Below are 6,484 nucleotides of genomic sequence, written 5' to 3'. Positions count from 1 at the left end.
TGTAGTTCTGGACAGAATCCTTCACCAAAGCGCAATGGATTGTGGGAAATATTAGCCATTAGGGTGTGCACGGATCCACACTTCAAAAATCGACCTGAAATAGTATACCATCCAGGGACTTTTGGCATACTCTTTTCAACATACTATGCTTTGGGACACACTTATTCTAATCTCACATACTATTCAGGATGGATGAACATTGAGATGCAGGGTTACTCTCCTTATCCAGTCCTATGCAAAGCATGCTGGGAACTAGAAATTTCCAAAGTTAACAAGACAATTTTATTGAGTTACTACAACATAAATTTTAAAGAAATTAAATTAACACAGAAATTTGAGATTAAATTACGCACAATATTAACTTAATTTAATGATCAAAATTATTATGTCAACTGAACAATGTTTGCAACTTAAAAGGTTTAATTAAATTATTAAATTAGAATTTTTAACTTGCAACCATGCATTTATTTAAGTTGTGGTAACAGGTCCCCTGAATCATTTTTTAGAAAAGCTACTAAGACTTTGTGGGATATTTGCTTTGAGGTACTTTTTTAAAAGCTCTTTAAATACAACCGCAATGACTAAGATTAAATACAAATATATTTCAATTCAAAGGTTCCTTGGTTTAATTCTCATTCATGGCACAGGCCTATGTAGAAAAAACGTCCCTGGCCATCTGTAACATTACCCTTCACTTATCGTGTTTATTTCTATTACATTATCATGCTTTATTATGGTGGATCAGAACATTTGGAACATGACCCAGATGAGGTTTATAGGTTATGGTAATAGCTGGGGCTGAAATTGATCAGTACTGCATAACATCAAGACTCCACCCACTTCTGTTGAAAGCCAATGGTATGACTCAGGCTGTGACTGGAACACAGAAACTTCATAACAAACTTGTTTGTTGTGTTGCAGTGACTGTATTTAGACTGTATTACTACAGAGTGCTTAAGAATAAGAAAGACAGGGAGAGAGAGATTTGAACACACCCATACATACACACACACACACACACACACACTTCTGCAGTAGTTCAATTATGAAATGCACTTGTTAAAACATGTCTAAAACCATGTCAGAAACATCCAAACACATTGCAGCATCTCATTCGAAAACCTGTATCTCTGCTTGTGTGTGTGTGTGTAGTTCAGGTATACCCTACGTTATGGGGACAAAATGTCCCCACAAAGATGGGGACAATATCCAAAATCCTTGTCCTTGTGGGGACATTTTTTGGTCCCCATGAGGAAACAAGCTTATAAATCATACAGAATTAAGTTTTTTCTCAAAATCTAAAAATGCAGAGTTTCTTATGAGGGGTAGGTTTAGGGTAAGGGGATAGAAAATACAGTTTGTACAGTACAAAAACCATTATGCCAATGTCCACATAAAATATGGAAACCCAAAATGTGTATGTGTGTGTGTGTGTGTGTGTGTGTGTGTGTGTGTGTGTGTGTGTGTGTGTGTGTGTGTGTGTGTGTGTGTGTGTGTGTGTGTGTGTGTGTGTGTGTGTGTAAGAGCTAGCGAATCAGTTGTGTGGAGGTCTGTGTCAATAACATAAGCTTGCAGCACACAGTATAAATCGATTTTGAAACAATCCCTGTCACTTCAGTCAGAGTCTCTCTGGATGATCACACATGTATAATAAATCCTGTTCAACCAAATTCAGCCAAAAAACGTCTAGAAGAGCCTGTGGACCTGTGTTAGTATAAGCATGAAAATAAGAGCGATAGAAAGAAGGAGAGAGATAGCAAGGGTGTTGGGTAGGCAGGTGTGGTTAACAGGCTCCATGTGCTTTCGTGAACATAATAAGTTCAAATGAGTGCTAAGAGAATGTTTGTACTCATTAGCCATAATAGAAGCTGAAACACAATTACAAGGGTGTAGGAAGTGTGTGTTTGTGTGTGCATGGCCTTGTTAGGTAAGCATCACTAGTACTATTGCGCATACTTAGGATAGGCCATTTTATCGTGATTTATCGTGAAACCGGTAATCGTTCCATCCCTACTTAGGATTAGTGGTTTGTTCAAATCCCTAACCCCAAGTATTGAACTACTTATACTAGGGCTGCATGATAAATCGAAATGGAATCCAGAGCCGTAGTTCACTCAGAAGCTATGCAAACAGCTGTCATTATCACGAACGATTTATTCGATTTCATAATCGCGCAATAAAATCGTCTGCGTTTTTTTTTTGCGTAACTTGTCAGTGAACTACGGCTCTGTGTAGTAAATGCTGCTCCATCTGAAAGCACGTGATGATGATTTACTGCTGATTACAGAACCGGCTTTACTAACAGAATGCACATGACAATCGCATTCGATTAATCGTGCAGCCCTAACTTATACAGGAATAGTCCACCCAGAAATAAAAATAATTTACTCATCATCATGTAGTCCCAAACCTGTATGATTTTCTTTATTTCTGCAGTAGATATTTTGAAGATGTTTGCTACCAAAGAGGTTCAGTTCCCATTGACTTTGTATTTTTTACATAAGTCAATGAGAACCAAAACACATTGGTTAGCAACATTCTTCAATGTTCCACAGAGGGAAAAAAAAGTCATAGAGATTTGGAACTACTTGAGGATGAGTAAATGATGACAGTTTTAATTTATGTGTGAACTATCACTAAGAGTGTAACTGATCTTGCACTGTTTGTGCTACGGAAATCTCAAATGGTTCGACTTAAGGAGATTGAGGTGTGTTGCATATTTGGATTTGCATATTAGGAATTTAAATAATAAATACTTCAGAGTGTCTTAATTTGACTTGCCCAGTAAGCAACCACCCAGAACACCCTAGCAACCATATAACAATCAGAAGACCTTAGCAACTGCATTACTGAAATTGAGTTACATATAAAGCATTTTTTTTTAAATCTGTTACAGCCCATCTGATGGAATTATCAATATGTTATCAAACTCACTGTAACCATTTGCTTTAAAGTGCATGAAATACATAATTCTTGCACGACAATTCTGGGGTCTTTCAGTTCGTTGAGTTAACAGTTAACACTGATGTCAAAAGGAGCAGCAGGATTCATCACTCATGTCCAGAGTCATACACTCAACATCTAATGTATGGGACAGGAAGGAACTATCGACACCCTTGAAAAGAATGAAAGAGTAGTGTGGTGTAAACTGTTCAACCACAGCAGGATGTGTGTCTCCATTGCAAAGAGTTATCACGTCAGTCACATGCTAGTGTAGTGATGGATAGTTAATATTAAAGGAAATTAACTGAAATCTGTCTACAAACCACCGACAACAACTACAACAGCAGATAATTACTGTAAAATGTGACATAACCATTTCCACCATAACCCAATACACACACACACACACAGTCATCTCAACTAGAACCACGCTCCATCTGTTTTGTGTATTAGATCAATAATTATTGATATGTTTTAGAGGACCATGTCAGTGATATTTTAGACCCTTAAATGTCACAAACTGGGGCTATTTCTGGAATATGAACAAAATTTTAAAATTCATTAATATTTTTTTTTGCTAACAGTTCTGTGTAACAGACTACCTAGACTTTGCACTTCACAGGCGCGTGCAGCAATTTTTTAGTAGCACCAGCTGACTGCGAACTCATCTGTAATGTATCAAGTGCTATCTAGGTAGGTCACTAGGTCTTGAGACACAACCTCTGTAGCCTTTTCAATTACGTAGAAGTGTTGTCTAGTAAGGCAAAGTGAGAAAACACCAATTCTGTCAAGGTCCAGTAGACAGCAGCATACACGAGAGTGCGGTGTGAAACTGCGCCCTTTTCATATCATTTTAATAGTCTAAAGATATGTTTAAGGTTTTTTTGGAAAACAGAAAGTCATATAAAACATTGAAGAGGAGAAGGATTGAAGTCTGAAAACACTAAAAACACAGACTGCATCCGCGCGCGTCGCTCGAATCCCTTCAGCGCATCAGTCGGAAATACAGCAGCAAAGAAAATGAGTCAAACACTCTAAATCGCAACATTACCAAAGTTATGTCACGACCAAGCAATATTACATAAAAAAAAAAACTAAACTAAAAAACAAAGAAGCGCTGCTAACTTCTTACCTCTCCTCCGGAAGAAGCAGACTCTTCTCTGAGACGCCTGCTTGCTTCAGTGATTGAGCCGTTTGAGGAAGTACAAATCGCTCTGGAGTTCTGAGTAAAGTAGGGCGGAGTGACGTCGCACAGGTGCTCTCTTTCTTCGCGCGATCCCACTTCTGTCTTGCACGCGCGCTCAGATGACACTTTAATAAGCCATTGCGCTGAACAGAGAGCACAGATGCGTTTGTAGAGTTCATTCAGTGTGTTTGTGAGTGACCTCTTTTCGAAGGGCACTGTCAGTGTACCTCTAGAGCTAACCTATGGCAAGCCATTTCAACATATATTCCTTATTCTTTTCCTTTCTTTCTTTCCTTTTTTAGCAACTGTTCCAATAATTATTAGTATATATTATAGTAGTGTCTAGTAGCAAATAAATATAGTATGTAATGAACTAAAGTAAAGTAAACTAATTGGCTACAAGTCACTACTGGAATAATACTATTGGAATTATCATAAAGTGGACATTAGTGGACTCTCAAGTCGTATTCATGATTGGGAAGCTATATATATATATATATATGCAAAGATGTCAACAATTCTGTGTTTTTCTGTCAATATGGGGTGCTGTGTGTACATTAATGAGGAAAAAAAATTAACTTAAATGATTTTAGCAAATGGCTGCAATATAACAAAGAGTGAAAAATTTAAGGGGGTCTGAATACTTTCCGTACCCACTGTATATATATATATATTAGGACTGTCAAAATTAACACGTTAATAACGTGTTAACGCAAATTCATTTTAACGGCACTAATTTTATTAACGCACGATTAACGCAGCGCACATTTTCTGTATGACCCGTGGCCTAGCCCGTAGTTGGAGAAATGGAGATGCACAGTGTTGCCATCTTAGCGACTTTGCAGACAGCGACTTTTTTTTCTTCAAAAAAGCGCCTAGCAACAAATCTTTAGGGTTTGCCCAAACCTTAGGCCTATTTAGTTTCTGAGACTCGCCGGTACTGCTGCATGAGTGCGAGGTCTTGCTTTCCCAGCGCACGCACACGCCTGTGCATCTGATCAGTTCAGCAAGCAGCTGAGAGGAGCAACGCACTTTCAGTTAAAACAGATATGTTGCTTCTCTAATTTTACATGCAAGTATAGCCGAAATCACAGCACAGCTATTGTCTTTATCTTATGTGTATTTGATTTCATCAGATGATGGCTCGATTATCAGGATTTTTGTGCAGATTAACGTCTTGGAAAGGAAAGCTGGTTATGAAGTCTTAGGACCCGATCAGACAGAACACGTTTTTTGCAGTGAGAGGCGCCTTTTTTGAATTGTTTTCTGTTGGCAGTGAGCGTTTTGCGCGCTGTTTATGCGCCCCGGGTGCCTCGCGTTTTAGCCGCCTGCTGCGCCTCGCGTTTTTGGAGGAACGCTCTGAGCGCCTGAAGTTGAAAAAAAAGCTACTCTGAGCGGAAAAGCTCCCGACGTCATTCCATTGTCCAATCGAATGAATGGAGAGGCGGGCCTTCCGTTGTGGTGACAAAAGTTTACCATTGCTTAGAAAGGCCGGAAACTGCGATGATGGAGAAACTTTTGGATTTGGAAGGTTTCTGCTAATATGACAGTTTACTTAACAGCAAAAACCAAAGATTTTAGAGCGTTCGCGCTGATTAGACTGACAGGACAGCTGATTTGGTGGTTGCCTAGCATCATAAAAATTTTTAAAAGTCACCCCCAAAAAAATGCAGTGCGGTCAGGGGCAGACTCCAGGTATGCAATTTCTAGGTATGGAGCCCCACCAGAATAACTATGTGCTCTTTTACGCCTAACCCTTATTTTGCTCGCTCGCTCTCATAGTTTATAGTTTATTTATCCCTTCACAACCAGAAATAAATCAACCTGATGCTGTTATAAAGCCATATTAGGATTATAAGATCTTACTTGTTTGTTATTATTATTATAAGATCTTACTTTTGTTTTTTTTTTGGATCGCAAAAGAAAATCCCCCAAAAAACATGCTTTCACTTGTCCATTTAATAAATTATAAACTTTTTCATTCTTTTTACTAACATAAAATTATCCCATGCAACTCATTTCATATTCCAAGTGTTCTGAAGGCATACGGTAGGGTTTGCCAAGAAACAAAACGAAAATGTAATCTAAGTTAGCCTATTATTAAGCGAAAATCTCCAGTCATTGCATTCGTGGATTTATAAGAATGCATGGCAGTTCGCGCCGGCACTCCTAAGAAAAGCACACAAGCCAGCGAGTCATTTTGAAACATCAAGACAAATAAAATTATGACTTGAAACACAATAATTTCTTTACTGAGGTGAATATCCCTGTTCTGAGACAGTCAGACAGTATTATACAGCCTAGAATGCGCGAAAAGAGTGCTCCCTCATATAATCGCTAAAAGCTGTCACTCAC

General features: G+C 38.4%; 1 protein-coding gene across 1 annotated transcript in view; it reads right to left on the bottom strand.

Moving 5' to 3' along the window:
* Nucleotides 1-4,262, bottom strand: part of LOC107721176 (protein kinase C delta type-like) — a 14,998-nt gene extending 10,736 nt beyond the window's left edge. Inside the window, exon 1 of the mRNA XM_016529052.1 lies at nt 4,076-4,262. The gene's annotated coding sequence lies outside the window, so the exon portion shown is untranslated. The remainder of the gene's footprint in view (nt 1-4,075) is intronic.
* Nucleotides 4,263-6,484: the final 2,222 nt, after the last annotated feature.

Source organism: Sinocyclocheilus rhinocerous, unplaced genomic scaffold (assembly GCF_001515625.1).
Source record: "Sinocyclocheilus rhinocerous isolate Xijiao unplaced genomic scaffold, SAMN03320098_v1.1 scaffold2106, whole genome shotgun sequence".
Classification (NCBI taxonomy): domain Eukaryota; kingdom Metazoa; phylum Chordata; class Actinopteri; order Cypriniformes; family Cyprinidae; genus Sinocyclocheilus; species Sinocyclocheilus rhinocerous.
Note: the sequence above shows the minus strand (reverse complement) of the source record. Positions and strands in the feature narration are given on the sequence as shown.